The following is a 24,079-nucleotide window of genomic DNA, read 5'->3' as shown; positions in this document are numbered from 1 at the left end:
GTTCACGCATGATGCACAGCGCAGGATTCTGGTGACTTGTCTGAGAAATGTCACAGGTCCCTTAGCCTATTTTCCAGAAGAATTCCTGCAATTCATCTTGGAGTGAGGGGGATAAGGCTGTCTACAGAAGGAGAAAACTTTTGGTCCAGGGCACAAGGGCATGTTCAGATTCCAACCTGAAAATCTTTCTAGGTAAATCACTCAACTGAAGGGGTTTTGTTGGGAATGAGTAAAGCGCAGAACAGAGAGAAGAGAGTCTGTCAGTGATTTCGTAGCAATTTAAAAAGCACAGGTTTTCGTCTTATTGTTGTGGTGCTTCAGTGTTTAGAAGAGTTGAGTATTGAACGGATTAACTCCAAAATCACTGCAAAAGTAGAAACATCTTGATTCAGTGGTGGATGTGGAGGGAGATAAAATTCTTCCCTCTGCTTTTGTGTTTTTGTTTTGGAAAGGGGGCCCTGAAGGTTGCCTGGCATTTAAGAAAAAATAGTTCAGAACCAAATGAAGGGTTTATTTTCACTTCTTTGTACAAGCCTCTTTTAGGCAGTGTTTTGTTTACCTCCTTTCAGTTCGTTCTGGCCGGTGGGGCTGCCAAGGTCGCGCTGCAGGACCCCTTGCTGTACCGCTCCCCCGCTGTGGATTGCCTTAATTCTCTCCCCGCTCTGCGGGTCCCTCCCGAGGCGCATTCCTGGGGTGTGGCGTCGTAGCGGGCCCACTTATGCTCTGAGAGCCCTTTATGCGAGCTCCGCTCTGCAAATGTCACTATTGTGAGTTTGCCTGGAACCCTTCGGATGAGAAAAAGCCGTTTCCCTCTGGGGAAAGGGAGGGTGGACCTTCCTCCCACCTAAAATGCTGATCCCAGGACAATGCGCTGGTGCTGTCAGGGGACGCTTGCTGACTGAGTCACCACGGGGAAATGAGGGCAAGGCTCTGGTGCGGTGTGGCAGGGTGCCCTGTTGGTGACCAAAGCACATTCCTCAGGTCTGTGGGTGACTCCCTCTGGGGGGGACGCTGGGGCCTCATCATCATCTCGGGGGGTATCCCTTCTCCTTTCCAACCTGTCCCCAAGCTGTATCCTTAGGATGGGTGTGTGTGTACTTGCTGTCTCAGCTCAGGCTGCTACAACAAAATGCCATAGGCTGGGTGGCTTAAGCACCAAACATTTATTTCTCCCAGCTGTGGGGGCAAGAAGTCCAAGATCAAGGTGCCAGCTGACCTGGGGTCTGCTGAGAGTCTGCTTGGTGGTTTGCAGGTGGCCACCTTCTTGCTGTGTCCTCATGTGGCAAAAAAGAGGGCAAAAGCTCTGATCACTTCCTTTTCTTATAAGGACACTAATCCCGTCCTAAGGGCCCCACCCTCATGACCTCAACTAAAACCTAATTACCTTCCAAAGGCCCCACCTATAAGTGTCAGCATATTGGAGATTAGGGCTCTAATGTATAGATTGTAGGGATAGACACCAGCATTCAATCCGTAGTACTTGCCATACAGCGCACACACACACACACATGAACATACACCAACGAACATACACACACACAAACATGCACACACAACACGTACATGCACAGACACAAAGATATGCAAATCTGGTGTGTCGTTTCCTATTAGAAACTGTCATAGCTTGGGGTAGACTGTAGCACATAGAAAAGTGAAGGTTACAAAAACACATTTACTCATTCATGTAGAATGCATGAGACTTTGGAAAGAATTTGTTTCATTCTGATACATTAGGCACTGCCCAGCTCGGTGCGTCAACCAAGAGAGGTTAGTCATCAATGAACAAAATCAATACATCTGAACTCCCATCCTTGAGCAGCCCTGCTCTCTGCGTGCCACATGTTCTTAGCTACCTTTTGGAAATAAACATAGACAGAGCTTTCTTGGTTTTCATATTTATTTTTTGATCGCTGTGAAAACCTATCTCTGGAGTATTTTTGAACGCTGGGCTCTGAAGCATCTTTAAGCACCACATGCTGCAAGTTGTGTATAAATAAGGACACGGTGTGACCATTTGTAGGCCAGGCGTAAACATTACCAAATCTAAAGTACTAACAGTGATTTTGGAATTTGCAAGCTGTGGTGATGTCAGTTGAATTGGGCGATTGGAACTGACGGACCAGCCAGCCATGTGGAGAGGGGCTTAGTGGCCTGTGGAGGCTTTAGGGGAGCTGGCTGGCAAGAGGTTGTGCCAAGAGGACAGCTTCTAGCTGGATCGCCTGGATGGAATGTTAGCAATGAGAAGGTGGATAAAGTGAGAGTGTGAAAGTCACGGTCAAATCTGAAAACTGTGATATAAAAGATGATCATGATCAGTAATACAGCAAGTGCTTGAATTTTTGTGCCTACTGGATGAATGACATGAATTTTGTATGTTTTTTTTTTTTTTTTTTAGGGCTGCACCTTTGGCATGTGGAAATTCCCAGGTTAGGGGTCAAATCAGAGCTGTACTGCAGGTCTACACTGCAGCCATGGTTACATGGGATCTGAGCATCATCTAAGACCTATACTGGAACTTGTAGCACCTCTGAATCCTTAACTCACTGAGTGAGGCCAGGGACCAAACCTGCATCCTCATGGATACCGGCTGGGTTCTTAACCCAATGAGCCTTAGTGGGAACTCCTGTATATATTTATTGTAACTGCATGAGAGGCTGGCCTCCTGCGAGATAGTTTAGATCATCTCTTTTAAAGACTAGGCAATTGAGACACAGGCCAAAAATCTGCTTGTGACCATATAATCATCAGTGGAGGGACGAAGGGGGCAAGCATTTGACCTGAGCCCTTTTGATTCCAAATATACCTGAAATTTTGCTTGCTATTCACCAGTATAATTCACAAATATTATTTAGGGGCAAACTGTGTTTTAGCAGCTGAAGAGATAGGGTAACTAGGCAGATTACATTATGAAGGTGCAGACTCCTAAAGGAATTTGACAAATACTTGAGAGTATCATGTTTTATGTCACTCAAATGATGTAACAGTGATGCATAATAGATAAGAGGAGAGTTTGGTTTTCACATAACTCTAAAGCCTTACTTTGAGAATTCAAGATTTCCACCTAGATTCCTTTCTGCCCTTTCAAAGGCATCCTATCCAAAGTCCTACTGGAAGTTGGGCTCAGCTCATCTCACACCCTAAAACCCCACCAACCATAGCAGCTTCCCCTCCACACTTCCCTGTCTATTTAAGGTAACTTAGCCAACTATCAAGATTGGAAACTTTCATCATTTTTGCCACTTCCTTACCCTTGGATTGCTCAGACCCCATGGGTGTCCTGTCCATTGCTTTCTGCACCCACTCATCTGTTATGTTGCTGTGACTCACCTCGAAGCCATTTTCTGCCCCATCCGTGCAGTATTGCATTTGGCTTTCCTTCCTCCAGGCTCTGCTTACCCCCACCAATGTGTCTGACTTTCAGCCTAAACCTCTTTTTCCTTAATAATTGCATGCCTAAAACTCCCTAAAAATCCAAAGTGAATCCCTCATTCCTTTGTTAGCTCCAGGAGGGTAGAGACTTTTCTCTTTCATTCCCTGTCCTATCTCCAGTGCCTACAGAGAAACCTAGCACATTTGCAGAATGTATGAACTACTGCATGAGTAGTTCATAAAAGGGGGAGGGAGGGAGGAAGGAAGGGAAGGTGGGAAGGAAGAAAGAAGGTAAGAAGGAAGGAAGGAAAGGAGGGCAGGAAAGAGGAGGCTAATATTTACTAGTGTCTATTATGTTCAAGCCGTGTGCTAGTCATTTTACCCATTTGACGTCCTCTAATCTTTACAGCATCTTATGATGCACAGCTTTCATTAACTCACTCAAAACACGTGTATCAAATCTTTACCACGTTCCAGGCACCCTGCTGACAGTGGGGAACCACGAATAAGGCAGGTATAATCCATGTACTCTTGGGACCTAGGGCTGAGTCTGTGTTTGACTGTGTGTGGTACAGAGGGATAGTACCTATGTAAAGGGACAAACCAAACAATTAAAATTTGTAATAAAGATGATGAAGGCAAGAGAAATTTTGCTTTAGAGGAGGTTGGGGGTCACATCACAACAGTGGCTTTTGAAAGCCAGGCTAAATATGGCTAGCCCTTCTCAGTCTCTCTTGCTCCCCACTGGACAGCAGTTTCATTGGGTCCTTAAGCTCCTCACTGTCCCAGTGACTATGCTTGTTTGTCCCACCTTCCTGTCTTTCTTCATAGTCCATTCAATGGACAGATGTACCTGTTTTCTACACTGCCTGCAATGCTTTCTAGTATGTCTAGATGAGTTAAGAAACTTTTCATGCCTCTAGGGAGCTCATAGCCTTGAAAAGGATTAGGAACCATGTAAAAAGGCTGTCATGTATAGCAGAGTGGGGTGAGTGGGTGCTCTGCTGGAGATGTGAAGGAAATGCCGAGGGGTTTAGATGGAGAAATGCTCATGCCCACTGGGGGAGGGGGAAAGATGAGAAAATGTGTTCAGCGAAGGTGGTATTTGAGGAATTTGGAGGAGTGAGTACCATTTCTGCAGCTTATCGTGGCAGAGAAAGGATGCTCAAAGTTGATGAGACAGTATAAGCAAGAATAGTACAGGTATAGGAGTTCTGGGGACATTTAAGTTATAGCAAGAATTCCAGTGTGGCTGATTATGGATCAGTTACAGGGGAGAAAGGAAATTGAAAGCTAATATGGGAGCTTGCGTTGGAGGACTAAATGCTAGGGAGAGGAGTTTATAATTAATGTGGTGGGCAGTGGGAATTCACTGCAATTTTCGATGAGGAGAAAGACAGGCTTGTAGCTGTGTTTTAGGAAGATTGTTCTAGCATGTTGGGGAGGATGAATTGGGAACACTGATCTGAAAGCTCTTTGCCACAGATCATGTGAATGAATGGCTTTAAAAGCCTGATCTTGGGGGCTACAGTGATGAAGATGAGAGTACTGTTAGACCATGAAGTTAGGGGACAAGCATGTCAAGGGCTCTGAGCTTTCTGGAGAGATTAACTAAGAGAGCTGATGCAATGTAAATGGGAAACAATTTTTTAGGTGGAACATTAACCTGAGTTGAAAGATAAATCATTCAACTTCATACCTGGAAATATCCTCCCTTCTTTTTTTATGAAGTAAAACCTTATGAAGTAGGTGGAGTATAATGTGAGTCCTGCAGTTTTGCTCCTGAGAAATCTCAGTCTGTTCACATAATTTTTGTTTCTTTTTATGGCTGCACCCATGGCATATGGAAGTTCCCAGGCTAGAGGTCCAATCAGAGCTGCAGCTGCAGCCTGTGTCACAACCAGGGTAATACTGGATCCGAGCTGCATCTGACCTATGCATCAGCTTGCAGCAATGTCAGATCCTTAACCCACTGAGTGAGGCCAGGGATCGAATCTGCATCTCACAGAGACAACATAGAGTCCTTAACCCCCTGAGCCACAACAGGAACTCCTGTTTATGGAACTTAATACTGATTGCCTCAGATTGTTCCTTATGTGATTTAAATGTGTCAGTCTTGTTTCCTCAGTTGGTCCAAAATCAGGGATTTCTTCAGTATCCTCTAAATCAGTTTGGAAAACATGTTCATGCCCATCATTTCTGTGTCTCTAAAAAAAAAAAAAAAAAAAAAGGTTCAGAGACAAAGAAGCTTTAAGACAAACTTCTAGAATTTTCTTTGAACCTTTTTGGGGGGAAAGCAGATGATAGTTTCCCATAAAACTGTATCACAATAAAGGTATTGTGGAATTTGAGCTTCATATCAAATAGACTTTTTTCCTATCACAAAATATGAAAACTGTTCTGTAACAATATTGTAAGTCATTCATCTGAACACTCTAGAGCTTTAGGAGATTAGACATATATATGTATATAATTTATAATTTCATCCAAGTCTAATGCACCATCTCTGACTAAGGAAAGAGAAGGTGGTGAGGATGGGAAGTAACATACAGTGGGAAACCTAGTGCAAAAAAACCCAATTCGGGTCGATGTTAGACAAAGACGTGAAGCTAGGTTCTCCGCATTGGTTCTCTTGATCCCCAAAGCAAGACCAGCCCAGCCCAGTCATAAAAGCTGGACCTTGTATGACAGAGAGCTAAGTGATACCATCCCGATTTAGTTATTGGCCGAGACGCTAAGAAAACAAGCACAGGTTTTGCCCTCTGTCTTATGATGTTGTTTTTACCATTTTCCAGGATAGAGGACAAAGTCATGCCAGTGCTAGAAAGTCTGCCAAGTGCTTTGGCATCCTGGGAATTTACTCCGCTTATTTTGAGGAGGTCATCAAGTTCCCAAGGGATAGACCTTTTATTTTTTTTTCAGAAGATATTTAGGTAATGGGTCTAATAATAATCACCTTGTTAAATAGCATTCTTTCCTCTGAAAGAACAGAATAATTTTTTTTTTTTTTTTGGTCTTTTTGCCTTTTCTAGGGCCGCTCCCACAGCATATGAAGGTTCCCAAGCTAGGGGTCTAATCCGAGCTGCAGCCACCAGCCTACACCACAGCCACAGCAACACCAGATCCGAACCATGTCTGCAACCTGCACCACAGCTCACAGCAATGCCGGATCCTTAACCCACTGAGCAAGGCCAGGGATCAAACCTATGTCCTCATGGTTCCTCGTCGGATTTGTTAACCATTGAGCCACGACGGGAACTCCCAGAAGAATTTTTTGAAAGAAATTTTTGACGTCTTTATGGTAATCTATGAAACTGGGAAGGGACTATTGACTATGTTATAGCCGTATCTCTTTTCTGTATATTTGGGGAATATAAAAGAAGTCTATCCCACTTATCTTGAAATGGACTAATGAGTTGACACATCTTTGCAAAAATCTTGATAAGCTTTATCTCTGCCATATCATGTTCATTTAGCCAGTGAAATGATTTCCTTTGGAATCTTGAGGATTCGATCGAGTTTTGACTATATTTGGTAAACTCAGAGTTTAAAATATACCCCCATCAAACTTTGGTCTCTGCATATTTGTGACAAAGATCAACATGATGAACAGGGGTTAGAAATGAAAATCAAAAACATTATGCTGAGGGGGAAAAGCCCAATACAAAAGATACAAAACTATATTCTCCTAATTATGAAAAAAAGACAAAGTGTTAAAAAAATAATAAACACATAAAGTAAACCTAAATGAGGCAATGTAGCAAATGGAAGGAGATATAAGACAGTATAATGATAAAATGAAGCAAAGCAAAAGGATTAGGAAAATTCATTAAAATGATAAGAACTAAGAAAAGCAAGACCATTCTGAGTTAACTGTAGCAGAATAAAGGGATTGGCAGCCCTCTCCATAATTCTGCTGCAGTGGTTTCTAAAATCTGGAGTAAGGCTGTGTATTTCTAATTAGCTAAGTACTAGAAATATGCCCTCTAATGGGACTCATATGGCTGTGTGGGATCACTATAAAAATATCATGGCATTTGCCCTTAATGTGGATTAAATATACTTTTCATATCACAAATCATGAAAAATTGTTCTCAAACAACACTGTAATTTATTTATCTGTCATCTCTCGAACTTTAGGGGTTTAGACATGTGTGCACAGAATGCAGGGCAGTGATATTTGCATGCCTCAATCAGGGTTTCTCTTTTGCTGACTTTGGGTTGGTTTTCACAGTCCTCGGTTAGAAAACTCTAAACAGTGATCATGATAACCAGGCAGAACTTGGATGTCATTTCTAGAATTAGAGTCTGGTCCAAATGGGAAAGTTCATGGTAATCATGGTAACTTATGTATATCAAGTACCTCCTAGTTGCCATGTGTTAACGTATTTAACCCGCACAATAGCCCTACTTGACCTATGAAGAAACTGAGGCACAGAGAAGTTAAGTAACTTGCTTGGGGTCACACAGCCGGGAAGTGGCAGACCTGGGATCTGGAACCCGGGACTTCTGATTGCAGGCCTCACCCTTCCCTATATAGTGGTACTTCCCCTGCTGTGGTAGTTTTTATACTCTTGGTAGTGACATCCCCAAGTCTTAGAATTCTGCTCAGGGTATTTTCTCTGTCTCCTTGGACTTCTCTGCCCCACCCTGTTCTGATGCAGCCATAAGACCCCTTAGGATTCAGAGAATCATGGTGCCCTTAATGAATCATCAAGAGACTGTGGGCATTTTAGGGGTTTTCTGTGGAGATCTCATTTCTTAATTCTGACTCAGTCCACCAGAATGATTGGCTAGTTAAGGCAAATCATTCCCGCATGCAATGAAATGAATAAACTCCTTACCCGCATTTGCTAGTGAAAAAGAAAGAAACTGACCACATCTTTGGAACACATCACCTCTGTAAGTAAGAACAGTCTCTCCCCATACTTTATTAGTTTGGATTTTAGGGCAATTTATTAACATTTGGGTTATGAATATTGTATAGTTTGAGAATGATTAAAGACTTGTGAAATGAGCAGTTCATTGAATTACATGGTGACCGGGATTCTTAAGGCCAAACTCAAGCAACGTTTTTTTGTTGTTGGTTTTTTTTTTTGTTTGTTTGTTTGTTTGTTTGTTTTTTTAATGGCCACTCCTGCAGCATATGGAAGTTCCCAGGCCAGGGGTTGAATCAGACTGCAGCTGCACCACAGCCACAGCAACTTTGGATCTCAGCTGCTTCTGTGACCTACGCTGCAGCTTGCAACAACCCTGGATCTTTTACTCACTGAGCGAGGCCAGGGATCGAATCCGCATCCTCATGGATCCAAGTCGGGTTCGTTAAGGGCTGAGCCACGAAGGGAACTCCTCAGGCAAAATTACTGGTAACTCCTAAGAGCTTACTATCCAGTTGTAAACATTTCTTGCACACTACTAATCTTATTGCAGTTGCATCTCAGATTTTTCCAAGTAATGCTCACTTCAACCAGCTCTGTGTTAAACCAGAGCATTGTTGAAGTATTTCATATGTGTATAAGGGCAAGAGTAACAAATATCGTAGTTCCATTGCAGAGAGAAGGGGAAAAGGATACATGAAAATGTAACAGCCTGATGAAATCCTAACTCAGCAGTTGCACAATTACCTGAATTTGGATTATTCTGATGAGAACCAGTGACGCTCTACAATCTATGTCTTTTGAGTCCTACTGTGGGTCATTGCTCCCTCTTGGGCTCCAAGGACCCAGAAACAAAGGAAAGCACCTTTTTGTGTGCGCAGAAGGCACTCATAGACCCATCTCCTCTCTGTTTGACTCTCTTGTCTCTTAAGTCTGGCGTAACCATGCTGTGACATTGAGATCCGGTTCGGCAGTTTCATAAGGTCCCCTTCAAGTCAGACTGAAATAACACCAGTGCTTACTCTGAAATCCATGGAAATGTCAAGTTTGCTGTTTTGTTCTCCTGGATAAAATATAGCATAATAACTAGTTGCTGGGTTACTAGATAAAACACAGGCCCCAAACGGCAGCCTGGAAGAGCAGTTAGCAATTAAGTGAAGGAAATGACTAGTGGGTTTGAAACTCAACGCACTGCCAGTGTACTCCTTAGCAGACGAAGGCGTCTAGGTTACTTAGGCAACTTTTATCACCAAGGAAGTCGCTTGATGACTCATGCTCATATTGATGACCTCTTTCCAAACCCGTGTATTCAGTGACTTTCCCATTAGACGTAGGTTTGCCCTTCTCCATGACATTGGGATAACACTGATTTAACACTAAGGAGCGTTATCCTTTGCTGGGTGGACCGTATTTTGAAATTTAATGAACTCGTTGTGATCACAGTAAAAGGTCACTAGTTTCTGCAATATATTGCTGTATTAAAGGTAGAACTAACAGCTTATATTCTAAGCAGAAACGTGATCTCTTGTAATAACATTGCTTGCTAGCTCTTATTTATTTATGGAACAGTGCTGTTTAAATTCCTAGTCCTACTTTTGACGAACGAGAATCCTGAAGTGTTTTATACCAGCATAAAATGCCTAGGTTTTCTGCAAAGAGACGAACAATGGAATTAAAATCTCTGCTGAGAGTTGTCTAGAGGTGATCATCAGAGAATAAAGGAACTCAATGAAAACTCCTTTGCCAGCTTCTCTCTTCAGATTTTCCATCTGCCTGATTGATGTTCCAATAGCATTTGTTTATGGATAATCGATCTATTTTTTTTCTGTTAAAAAAATAGTAGAAATGGTGTAGAAAGATATTAAAGATCTATATGTCAATAATGTGTTTGGAGAATTAGATGGAACAATTTACTTTTTTTTTTTTTTGTCTTTTTTTGTCTTTTTAGGGCTGCACCCTCAGCAAATGGAGGTTCTCAGGCTAGGGGTCCAATCAGAGCTGTTGCTGCTGGCCTACACCATGGCCATAGCCACACAGGATCTGAGCCACATCTGCGACCTACACCACAGCTCACAGCAATGCCAGATCCTTAACCCACTGAGCAAGGCCAGGGATCGAACCTGCAACCTCATGCGTCCTAGTCGGATGCTTCTGCTGTGCCAAGATGAGAACTACTTTTTAAAAAATTAATTATTTTACGGCCACACCTGCAGCATATGGAAGTTCCTGAGCTAGGGGTTGAATCAGAGCTTCAGCTGAGGCTTATGTCACTGCCATGGCAACACTGGATCCAAGTAGCATCTGCAACCTGTACCGCAGTTTGCGGCAATACCGGATCCTTAACTCACTGAGCAAGGCCAGGGATCGAACCCGAATCGTCAGGAATAGGATGTGGGTTCTTAACCCACTGAGCCACAACACAAACTCCCTGAAAGAGTTTACTATTGACAGTTAAAAACACAAGGAAACTGGGAACCAGGTGCCTGAGGTGATTCTGTGTTAGGACAGGAGCAACTTGGCTTGGTCTCCAGGTTTTTCTGGTAGCCCTGGTGGTGCCGGCTTTCACTGTGGTCAGCCTAGGGTTCACCTGAATTGTTATTATGTCTTTTGTCCTAACTCCAGAAACTGCCTTAAACTCTCAAAATGTAGCCATGTATTCCTTCAGCTGTTTTCATTTAGCTTTCAATTTGGCTGTTTTCTCTTTTTCATTTTCTGGCTGGAAAAGCTTGAAAAAGGCAATGAGTCATGACAGCTGTTGCTTTTTTTTCCCCCTCCAGATAGAAACCTTAGCAGTTGAGCACTTTTCTGTGGGGCCCCTTTAAGGGAACTTGTAGGAGAAGTTGTCTGGTGGTTCTCACAAAGTGTGGTACCCAGAGCAGCCGCATCAGCATCACCTGGAAAGCCATCAGAAATGCCAACTTTCAGTCCCTACTCCAGGCTCGACTGAATCAGAAACTGTGTGGGTGTTGTGCCCAGCAATCTGCGTCTTTAACAGGACGTCTAGATGATTCTGAGGAACGTTCAATTCTGAGAATCACTGTGCTAGTGAATTGTTAGTATTTGTGGCCATAAAGAGTATGAAAGATATAGTGGTTGGAAGGTGGGCAGGTTTATGAGTGTTTGTTTATGAAGAGATAAAGAATAGATGGAAAAGAACACTGTAACATTTGGAATGCAAAATAAATAAATAAATTAAAAAGCCTGGAATTTAATTAGCAAGATTAATTGCTTACATGAACCTTCGCTGTCTCAGAGAAGGGCGATCCAGATGCCTAGGTTACTGTGAAATATATTGGCATAGTTCTGAAGTTCTAGAATAATCTCTCCAGTGAGAAAAGGCATGCCTTTCTATATTAGGACATAAATTCAACCCAGTTTTGTCAAATCCTATAAGATGCTTGTATTCCAGTGACTTGGCCAGCTCGTTTACTTCTTAAAGCCCTGAGTTCTACATCTGAAAACCATATGCATTGTTACTTGCCATGAATTATCTCATCGCAATGAAGTGAGGGGTTCAGTGTATGTAAGAGGATTTGTGAGGCATTACTGACAAGTACAAAGCATAGGGAGCAAGAATGATTGATATAAATACTAATGGGGAGTTTCCATGGTGGTTCATTGGGTTAGGAACCTGACATAGTGTCCCTAAGGATGCAGGTCAGGGTCCTGCCCTGCTCGGTGAGCTAAGGATCTGGTGTTGCCACAAGCTGTGGCAAAGTTCACAGATGTAGCTCGGATCCAGCGTTACTGTGGCTGTGCTGTAAAGCCAGCACCTGCAGCTCAGGTTCGACCCCTGGCCTGGGAACGTCCACATACCGCAGCAGGTAAGGCCCTTAAAAACACATAAAAATTAAAAAAAAATAAATATTACTGGTAAAGAGGGGGTTAAAATTTGATAGAAATATGGGTTGATATGTCCACTTCCCCTTGATATGTGCTCCCTTTAGTCTTAACTCTCGTGTACTCATTTTTGGTGTTAAATCCATCACAATGTTTAAAAGCTTTCATCTTAATTTCCTCACCAAAAATATCATATTCCTGGAGTTCCTGTCGTGGCGCAGTGGTTAACGAATCTGACTAGGAACGATGAGGTTTTGGGTTCGGTCCCTGGCCTTGGTCAGTGGGTTAAGGATCTGGCGTTGCCGTGAGCTCTGGTGTAGGTCGCAGACACGGCTTGGATCCCGCATTGTTGTGACTCTGGTGTAGGCCGGTGGCTGCAGCTCCGATTAGGCCCCTAGCCTTGGAACCTCCATATGCCGCAGGAGCAGCCCTAGAAAAGGCAAAAAGACACACACACACACACAAAATCATATTCCTGACACCTACTCACAGGGTTTTTGTGAGAAGCAAATTAGATTAAAATAGGCAAATGCAGGGTTTGAAGCTCAAACATGACAAAGTATACATGTGGCTGTTGTGATTGTTATTTCATGTCTGGATTGAGAAAGCGCTGGGATTGTTGACCTAATGACATCATCCAGGAGTTTGGAATAAGTGTGCACCTCAGCAGATTTTATGATTACCGAAAAAATAGCTACGTTTACTTTTGTACTTGTTTTCCTTCAGTGGAATGTTGCCATTTTCTCATGAAATGGGGGAGATCCACATATGTTTTATTAAAGAAAGCAAGCCTGATATTTTTTATCCTCTGTCCTGAGAGGCTGCATAGTATTCATTCTTTTGGGGAAAGATGACAGAGTTGGGTAAATTCCCAACCTGTCACTTACCAATAGGACAACCATGGATAAACCTCAGTTTCCTCATACAGAAAAGTCAGAGATTTGTATGAAGATGAAATGAGAAATGTATTTAAAATACCTAGCAGGAGGTGCCGTCATGGCTCAGGGGTAATGAATCCAACTAATATCCATGAGGAGGTGGGTTTGATCCCTGGCCTTGCTCAGTGGGTTAAGGATCCAGCATTGCCATGAGCTGTGGTGTAGGTTGCAGACACGGCTCAGATCCCGTGCTGCTGTGGCTGTGCCATAGGCCAGCAGCTGTAGCTCCAATTTGACCCCTAGCCTGGGAACGTCCATATGCCTTGGGTTCAGTACTGAAAAAACAGAATCAAAAAACGAAACGAACAAACAAAAAACCTAGCAGAGCACCTGGAAAAAATAAGTACTCAATAATGTGGACTGTTGTTATTATTAAACTATAGCATGAAAAAGAGGAAAAATGTTGTGTCTGAAAGTCAAGGGCAGGAGAGAATCAGACAAGGAGGCAGCTTTTAAAATGGTCTTCTCAGAGTTCCCGCTGTGGCTCAGTGGTTAACGAATCCAACTAGGAACGATGAGGTTGCGGGTTCGATCCCTGGCCTCACTCAGTGGGTTAAGGATCCTGTGTTGCTGTGGCTGTGGCATAGGCCGGCAGCTACAGCTCTGATGAGACCCCTAGCCTGGGAACCTCCATGTGCTGCTGGTGCAGCCCTAGAAAAAGACCAAAAAAAAAGGGTCTCCTTATTTTGCCAATGAAAATTCCAAGAATTCCCGGTGAATTTTCTGGGCTCTTTGATGAAAATCAAACACTTCTCTGATCACTTCGAATAAGAAAATGAACCATAGTCATTTATAAGGTCCGTGTTCATGTAACAATCCAAATCACCAGCTTGCTTGAAAGTTACAAGCTTGAGTGTGCGTGCAGAAGCAAGGAGCTGTAGGAAATGGGAATCCTGGATTTTTTTTCCCCTCTTTCTCTCTCTACTTAATGCTTCTCCTCCTTCCCCATCTTATCACCTAGAGGGTAAGAGTGCATAGAGGAGATAAGGTTGGGGGGATAAGAAAGTTCTTCTTGACAAATACTGTTGGTGATCTAGTGCTGACCTCTCTCCATCTGGCATGTGTTTACAGCCGGCCTTTTTCGAGAGTTCCCTGGTGGCTCAGGAGGTTAAGGATTCAGTGATGTCACTGCCATGGCTCAGGTTACTGCTGTGGCACAGGTTCAATCCCTGGCCCAGGAACTTCTGCATGCCAAAGAAAAGAAACCCTCACACAGTCCCCATTCCTAGTAGGTGCTTCTTTGTTTCCCAAATCCCCTTTGACATGCAGAACTGCATTTGTCTTGGGTCATTCACAGCTTGTAGCAGTCCTTTAGAAGTACCCTCCTTGCTGCTTTTCGGAAGCTATTTTCTTTCCAGCAGGTGATCCTTGAAAGGATGGAAGATAGCTAACTCTTTTTTTTTTTGCACAGCTCAGATCTGGTCCAAGGAAAACATAGCATCTTCAAAAGCTCAGAGGGTAATGAAGATAGAATTTTAAACTCCCCGGGGGTGGCCCTTTGAAGCTCTTTGCCTTACACTTGCCTTAAGCAGCCAACAGCGCCAAACTGCTTATCTGTACTGGGGAGAAAAGTTCAGTCCACACGGCCTGTTGGACTTTCTCCCAAAACCTTCATCTTCAGAATCCTCCAGTTCATAGCGGGGAGGGAGGGAGGGTGGACAGGGAGTTGGGGATTGGTAGATGCCAACTATTACATTTAGAATGGATAGGCAATAAGGTCCTACTGTGTGCGTGGGACACTATAACCAGTCTTCTGGGAGAGACTGTGATGGAAAAGAAGATTATAAAAGAATGTATTTATATGTGGAACTGAGTCACTTTGCTCTACAGCAGATATTGGCCCAGCATGGTAAATCAACCGTACTTTAATTTTAATAAAATAAATGGCTTTTAATTTAATTCTGCCTTTCAAAACGTTCTTATAAGTAATTCAAAAAAATTTTTTTTAAATCTCCAACTCCTCTTACCTTTGACACAAGTAAACGGTTTTTAAGAGTTGCATAACCTTCCTAAACCAGCTATAATGGAAAAAATAAAAATCATTAAAAAAAAAAAAAGAGTTACATAACCTTCCTGGAATACTTCCTTTGAAAATGTTGCTTTATACTGTTGTATTTCATTTTGGGATGTGGTGTCTAGTGTTCCATACTTTAGACAAAACTTGTACTTGAACTCCTACTAAAGGTCAAAAGGGAGAGGATGGTTCTGGGGAGGCTTTGACTTCACAGACTGTCACCCCCAAGCTGCTGGAGCTGCAGAGGAGAAGATGGTTTATACATGCCAGTGATGGAATTGGGATTTTCATGAATGCCCACCCTAATCACAAAGTAAAGCTGTGAAGCAGTACATGTGAGTGTGTGGTTTTTCCTTATAGGCATTTGGGGGGTTTTAAAGTTTTTTTGTTTTTGTTTTTGTTTGTTTTAAGCAACTGACATATCACTTGAGACTAATTTATGTTATTGCTCACGGAGCTAAAATGTGTTTAAAAATAGCATTCCCAAGAACTAACTAAAAAATGCTTAGTTTTATCAGTTGGAAGATCCTCGATTCTCATGTGGTGGTGTTTTTGTTTTGTTTTGTTTTTGTCTTTTTAGGGCTGCACCGGCTGCTTATGGAGGTTCCCAGGCTAGGGGTCCAATCGGAGCTGTAGCCACTGCCAGCCTACATCACAGCCACAGCAACTCGGGATCTGAGCTGCATCGGCAATCTACACCACAACTCACAGCAACGCCAGATCCTTAACACAGAGTGAGGCCAGGGATCAATCCTGCATTCTCATGGGTGCAAATCTGGTTCACTAACCCCTGAGCCACGATGGGAACTCCCCCATGTGTATGGTAATAAACTCATCTCAAGACAAGTTAAACAAAATATATTATGTGTTGTGTTTAAATTAACTTTTTTTTTTTTTATTTTGCTGTTCAGACATAACTTTTAAAATGTGAAAACAGGAGTTCTGTTCGTGGCTCAGCAGAAATGAATCCAACTAGAATCCATGGGGACGCAGGTTCAGTCCCTGGCCTTGCTCAGTGGGTTAAGGATCTGGCGTTGCTGTGAGCTGTGGTGTAGGTTGCAGACGTGGCTCAGATCCTGTGTTGCTGTGGCTGTGATGCAGGCTGGCAGCTATAGCTCAGATTGGACCCCTAGCCTGGGAACCTCCATATGCTGCCAGTGTGGCCCTAAAAAAAAAGACTAAATAAATAAATAAATGTGAAAACATACATAAACATATGTGTATATGTATATGCAACTCTGAGCTTAAGCCAGGAGTGCCTGTGACTACCTTGTGATAATTTTGGAGGCAAGTACTTAAGTCTAATATGAATATAGCCTTGTAATTGGAATGCCTTGGAAGCCTCCTATGTAGATGTGTTTGTTTTTGTAAGATCCTAGCTACTATTATGAAAATTATAGAGGCCAATAAAAGTTGCTGAGAATTTAGAAACTTGGTGAACATTCTCAGCCTCTGCTGATGGAAATTTGGGCTCTGCAATCTTTTTGGAGATGGGTTTTGATGACCTCTATCAAGAACTTTAATCCTTATAAGCTTATAAGGAACCCCACTTCTAGACTCGAACTGATAAAAATGGGGAACATTTGAATATTAATGTGTAAGAATGTACATTATACTGTTGATGTAGTGAAAAGCTAAAACCTCTTAGATGTGCAGAATTGAGAGACTACAAAAAGAAATCATTGGTTATGTATGACAGAAACAAGGTAGGAAAGACATTCAGTAAACAGTTAAAAGTGGTTATTCTTTAGGGATAAGAGTAGAATCAAGGTTTTATAGAGGGTTTTTTTTTTTTTTTTTTTTTTTTTTTCTTTTTACAGCTGCACCTGTGGTGTATGGAAGTTCCCAGACAAGGGGTCAAATTGGAGCTGCAGCTGCAGCCTATGCCACAGCCACAGCAACACCAATCCAAGGTGCATCTGTGACCTTTGCAGCAGCTTGCTGCAGTGCTGGATCCTTAACCCACTGAATGAGGCCAGGGATTGAACCCACATTCTCACAGACACTATGTCAGATTCTTAACCCGCTGGACCACAAAGAGAACTCTTTTTACTTTTTAAAAATACTATTGTAGGAGTTCCTGTTGTGGCGCAGTGGTTAACGAATCCGACTAGGAACCATGAGGTTGCGGGTTCGGTCCCTGCCCTTGCTCAGTGGGTTAACGATCCGGCGTTGCCGTGAGCTGTGGTGTAGGTTGCAGACACGGCTCAGATCCCGCGTTGCTGTGGCTCTGGCGTAGGCCTGTGGCTACAGCTCCGATTCGACCCCTAGCCTGGGAACCTCCATATGCTGCGGGAGCGGCCCAAAAAATAGCAACAACAACAACAACAACAAAGACAAAAAAAAAAAAAAAGACCAAAAAAAAAAAAAAACTATTGTAGTTTGTTTTACCCCTCAAAATTAGCATGTGTTAATTCTAAAATTCAGAAAAGATAAAGATAACACTTAAAAATGTGTATCCCTGGAGTTCCCTGTGGCTCAGTGCGTTAAGGATCTCCTGTGTGGTCACTGCTGTGCCTCATATAACAGCTGTGGTGTGGGTTTGATCCCTAGCTTGGGAACTTCAATTTTGACCATGGACGTGGCCCCAAAACGTGTATCTCTTTGATATATATAATTAGAGTACTGAATTGGTAATGATAAAAGGTTAATGGAAAACATCAGAGTATAAAATATATATGCAACAAGATTATGATTTTAGTAAATTGTAATTGATGCAAATACTAGAGGGAGAAACATCAAAATATTAGCTATGGTTCTTTCTTGTAGTTTTCAATTTTTCTTTTTTAATATATATATCTCTACTTTGCAAATTATGCATAGTGAGTGTAAATATTTTCTCACTAGTGAAAAAGAGAAAGAATTGTCGGGACAGTTGGCTTGGGCTTTCCATACTCTGGGCATTTCTAATGTATATCAGGTTTCTTTCACTCTTCCTGATAGTCAAAAATTTGTTTTCCACATAATAATGTCTCATCTCTATAGGGAACATGGAATATGAGATTGTAATCTGAAACTCTTGGATTTTAAAAAATGTGAACTCTACAAGGATATATAAATACTGCTCTTTGTTGCATTCTTTTCCCACCCTATTCTAGGATTCAGACCTAAAATGAAAGGAGTAAAAAAAGATATGACATGCAGATTCCAGCCATTCTTTCCTAACCAGAATGATTTTTAACTGGTAATGTGAATTTTCCCCTCAAAATATACCTTATTTCATTTATTATTTGATATCTCCCAGACTTTTAAAAAAAAAAACCAATGCTATCTTCTGATTTCTCATCTCTTAAAAACTTGCTTCTGTGACTCGTAAATCTGTTAATCCAGAGAAGATTGTTTTCTAAGACATCGAGCGAGTCCTGTGACATTTTCTCCTTTTCATTCTTTGTAAGACACCAGAATATTAAAAAAGGAAATCTGATAGGTCAAAAATAGATTAAGAAGCCTTTGAAGCATTCATAAAGTTCTTTGAAACTTACAGGCCTATAGCATCATTTATTATTGATGTTACTCTATTATTAAAACATACTTTTGCCATCGACTGAAATATAGTCCATTTCAGTTATTCCTATTCTCTAAATGACTAAACATAGAACTAAATCCCTTTGGGACTTGTTCTCCGTTTTAACTTAGCAGTAATTACCTTAGATGGAAATGAAACAGTAAAATTCTTGATCTGTGGGCATCGGTTTAACTCTAGAATGTAGGAGTTAGTGGCCTCTAGCACATTCCAGGTGTGAAGAGAGAGTTTGGTGTTGTGTTGTATAATATTTATGGAAGTGACTTGGAAAGCTGATAAGGTCAAATTTTTGTTTTTGTTTTTGTTTTTCATTAAAGTATAGTTGATTTACAATGTGCCAATTTCTCCTGTACAGCAAAGGGACCTAGTCATACACATATATACATTCTTTTTCTCATATTAGCTTCCATCATGTTGTATCCCAAGAGACTGGGTATAGTTCCCTGTACTATACAGTTGAACCTCATTGCTTATGCATTCAAAAATGTAATAATCTGCATCTACTAAACCCCAAACTCCTAGACCATCCCATGCCCTCCTTCTCCCACTTGGCAATCCCAAGTCTGTTTTCTATGTCTGTGAGTCTGTTTCTGTTTTGTAGATAGGCTCATTTATGCCATATTTTAGATTCCACATAAAAGTGGTATATGGTATATGTCTTTCTCTTTCTGACTTCACTTAGTATGAGAATCTCTAGTTGCATTCATGTTGCTGCAAATGCCATTATTTCATTCTTTTTTTTTTTTAAGGGTTTTTTAAGGGTTGCACCCAAGGCATATGGGGTCAAATTGGAGCTGTAGCCACTGGCCTGCACATAGCCACAGCAATGCCAGATCTGAGCTGCATCTTCGACCTACACCACAGCTCATGGCAATGCTGGATCCTTAACCCACTGAGTGAGGCCAGGCATCGAACCTACATCCCCATAGATACTAGTCAGATTCATTTCTGCTGAACCATAATGGGATCTCTCATTATGTCGTTCTTTTTATGGCTGAGTAGTATTCCATTGTGCACATGTACCACATCTTCTTAATCCATTCATCTGTTGATGGACATTTAGGTTGTTTCCATGTCTTGGCTATTGTGAATGATAAAGTCAATTTTAACAATTTTTAAGTAAATACAAAGTTGGGCTTTTCTTATATGGTGAATAAATATAGTAAGTGCAATATTATGGGACTGTTATTATATTTCACGTATTTTTTATCACTGTGGGATCATATGAGAGCAATTCTAAGTGATACTGTTATGTATCTAAACCACTACCTAACTAGCAAAATGGAAAATCCTGTATATGATTTTTTCTCTGGCTTTTAGTTTGTCAGTACTGATAATTGTAGCAAATAAAAGCAAAAGAGGAGTTCCCATCATGGCTCGGTGGTTAAGGAACCAGACTAGCATCCGTGAGGATCTGGGTTCGATCCCTGGCCTCACTCAGTGGGTTAAGGATCTGGCGTTGCCGTAAGCTGTGGTGTAGGTCGCCGACGCAGCTCAGATCCCAAGTTACTGTGGCTCTGGCGTAGTCCGGTGGCTACAGCTCCTATTAGCCTCCCAGCCTGGGAACTTCCATATGCTGTCAGTGTGGCCTAAAAGACAAAAAGCCAAAAAAAAAAAAAAAAAAAAAAAAAAAAGATTAAGGGCTTTTATGGTGTGTGTGTGTGTGTGTGTGTTTTCCCTTTTCCTTTTCCTGATGCTGCTGGATCTGGCTTGTGTGATTTGGTTACTGCCAACAGTTCTGAATATTTAGGTAAATTACCAGAGAAAAAGAATAAAGTAATAATGACCCTTAAAGGCATTACATTTTTACCTCCTCTGTTCCTAATAGGAGTCTTATTTTCCCACCTGAAAAGAATGAAGGCTGCAATACAGAAAACACTAGGTGAAGTGTTTTTAATGCTTCTTGAGTCCCCACAGCAACTGCGTGTTCTATTTTCACATATCCTAGATGCACTCTTAGGCTCAGAGAGGTTCAGTGACTTTCCCAAAGTCACATAGCTAGAAAGAGGCAGAGCTGTGGTTGCTTATCTACACTCTTTGGAGTTTGAGCCTATAGTCTTAACTACAACTCTCCCTACAAAAGAGGGAGAGTTCTTCAAAATCAGTGCAGAGGGCAAATCTAGAAGAAACTGGGTTTTAGGTGACTATAAAGAAGGGTTTCTAATAATTCAAGCTCTTCATCTCCTAACACCTAACTCTGTGAAGTGTACTGTGCCCCTAGTTAGCGGCTCACAAGCTGCATGTGGGTGGATCAGGAATTGGTCAAAGGCATTCTGGAATAAGCACATGGAGTAATCACATGTGATAAATGAGCTCTCTGGGTCTTTCCAATTCGAATTTCTTTTCTTTTTTTTTTTTAAGTCTGTAGCACATGGAGGTTCCCAGGCCAGGAACTGAATCCGAGACACACCTGCAACCTATGCCACAGCTGTGACAACTCTAGATCCTTTAACCCGCTGCACCTGTGGCTGGAGATTGACTCTGTGCCTCTGCAGCCACCTGAGCTGCTGCAGTCAGGTTCTTCCTCCCTCCCTCCTTTTTAATTTTCTCTCCCTCCCTTCCTTCCTTTCTCTCTTTCATCTTTTTAGGTCCACACCCACAGCATATGGAGGTTCCCAGCTTAGGGGTCGAATCAGAGCCATAGCTGCCAGCCTACACTACAGCCAGGGCAATGGCAATGCCAGATCCAGGCTGCATCCATGACCTCTGCCGAAGCTTGTGGCAACGCTGGATTCTTGAACCCACTGAGCAAGGCCAGAGATCAAACCTGCATCCTCATGAATACTAGTCAGGTTCTTAATCTGCTGAGCCATAACAGGAACTCCTGCAATCAGATTCTTAACCCACTGTGCCACAGCAGGAAATCCATCCAACTCAAAATCTTCCGAATATGATTTTCTCTCTTGAGAGCATTTGTTGCCAATTATTCCCACACGACTACCTTTTAATTTTCCATGCAGTTCATAAAGACCATTCTTTTTCTGTGTAAAACCATAATGTAATGTATTCATTACTCAAATTGGCATAAGCAGGGTATTTGCTCCCTGTAGGTAATCCTATATAGGAACATGCATCACGTTTCACTGGGGAATAAAGAATGGCCTGGGATCATGGGAACTTAGAGATGGTTGCAAAAAAGCATTTTAAGCATTTGGCAGGCTTCGTTTAATTTTGTTGCATATTAATGATCAGTGACAACCAGGAGAGGAAGTATAAAATATTAGATTTCAAGTTATACAATGAGCCCTTAGATATTGAGAGTATGCTATTGTTTTCACATATCCCTTGGTATTATATTGTGCCCCTTAATTATTTTTTTTCTTTTTCTTGGCCAAGCCCATGGTGTATGGAAATTCCTGGGCCAGTGATCGAATCCAAGCCCCAGCATCCACCTACATGAAGCTGAATCCTTAATCCACTGTGTCTGGCCAGGGATCCAACTCTCACCACTGCAGAGACAATACCAGATCCTTAACCTGATGAGCCACTGTGGGAAATCCTCCCTTAATTATTTTTCTTATGTGCTTTATATGTGCAAGGTGTTAAATACCATTTTTTTAAACAAAGTATATTTTTTGTTTTGGAGAGAAATGCACTGAATATCCTAAAGTTTGAATTTCGATGTATTTTCAAAATGTGTACTGAATTTCTCTGATTAGAATATCACCTCTGTTGGAGATATCATTCAGGATAACTTGATGAGAAACTATAGGATTAGAAAGCTTTTCTTCTCTGTAAGAACATTTGGGAAAGAATAATCAATGCGTATCTTTTTTTTTCTTTTTTCTTTTTTTTTTTTTTTTGTGCTGCACCCATGGAATTTACTGGGCCAGAGTTTTTAACCCTGCACCACAGCAGTGACCTGAACTGTTGCAGTGGCAACACAGGATTCTTAACTCACTGAACCACCAGGGAACTCCTTGTTTTTTTTGATCTACCCATCTCACATTCCTCCTCTGCAGCTCTCAGGGACGGGACCCCCAACTCACACAACTCGTACCATGGTTTGGAAGGGAACATGTACATAATCCGAGAGGGCCTAATGTCTACAGATGTTTCCATGGAGATAGTTGTAAATTGTGATTACGGAGGAAGTTTCCATTCTTGAAATGGTAAGTGAAAAGCTTTGCCAGGAAATACCAGGGGAAGAGAAGACATGGCCTATAGGAGGGAAACATTGGGCTAGAACCAACTGAAAGGATTTAGTTAAAGGAACAGGTGGGGTGTGTAGTTCAGAAGACTGGGAGGGGGTAGACTGGGGAATTGAAACAAGTCAGGGGTTTCTAGCCTGGGAGTCTAGAAGGAAGACTCAAAGTTTAGGTCTTTAAGAAGGCTAGGATTTCTAGGCAGGGTAATGAATGGAAGCAAAGAAACTGAGAAGGATGTTTGGGGGATTCCAAGTGTTCTAGTTTGTATCAGCATTAGAGAAGGGGAGAAAGCAAAGATAACACAGAAACATAAGCCTGGTGCTACTTTGCGAAGACCCTTGTAATCAGCCTGTACAAACTGAGAGGGATGGGGTTCTACCTCTCTTCCTCTCAGGAAGTGGGTATGTTTCATGAACTCTTCCATGTATTTCTGTCTGCTCTCCTACAGGGTAAGATCCTCCATCAAACTTATTTTGATTTATAACACTCATGCTAAACAGACTCTAGATATGTTTTTTTTTTCTATTTATTTTTTTTTGCTTTTTAGGGCCACACCCTAGGCATATGGAAGTTCCCAGGATAGGGGGCAAATCAGAGCTGCAGCTGCAGGCCTACGCACAGACACAGCAACCAAAACAGAATCCCAACTGTGTCTTCAACTTACAGCACAGCTCAAAACAATGCTGGATCCTTAGCCCACTGCGAGGCCAGGGACAGATTTTTAAAAGTTCTTCTTTCTAGATCATTTCACTGTAAGTGGATAATACACATGTGGCTCAATCAGGAATCATTTCTTCCGACACTAGTTCAGCCACAGAATCTTAGAGCTGCAGGGTGCTCAGCAATCCTTTCCCTTCTTTCTCTTTATTTTACAGATGAGGAAAGCAGGCTCACGCCAAGGCACACAACGAGTTATTGGCAATGCCAGGGCTAAGACCCTGTTCTCTGGTGTCTTTCTACCACACCACTCCTCTGACCTGAAATAAGTGACCAATCCAAAAACATTTAAGAGTTTCCTGTTGTGGCTCTGTGGGTTAAGAAACCGACATAGTGTCCATGAGGATTTGTCTTCAATCCCTGGCCTTGCTCACTGGGTTAAGGATTCAGTGTTGCCGTGAGCTGTGGTGTAGGTCACAGTTGTGACTCGGATCCAGTGTGGCTGTGGCTGTGGTGTAGTCTGGCAGCTGCAGCTGCAGCTCCAATTTGACCCCTAGCCTGGGAACTTCCATATGCTGCAAGTGCAGCTGTAAAAATAAAAATTATATATATATATATATGTATATACATACACACACCTATAATCAGTGACTGTGCAATAATACCGCATTTCCAAGGATTTGAAATTTGCTGGATTTGCTACAAGGAACTTC

Source organism: Sus scrofa, chromosome 10 (assembly GCF_054392235.1).
Source record: "Sus scrofa isolate SSC_HxYL_T2T_F1_AM1 chromosome 10, Sscrofa_HxYL_maternal_Yorkshire_Landrace_v2.0, whole genome shotgun sequence".
Taxonomy (NCBI): domain Eukaryota; kingdom Metazoa; phylum Chordata; class Mammalia; order Artiodactyla; family Suidae; genus Sus; species Sus scrofa.
Note: the sequence above shows the minus strand (reverse complement) of the source record.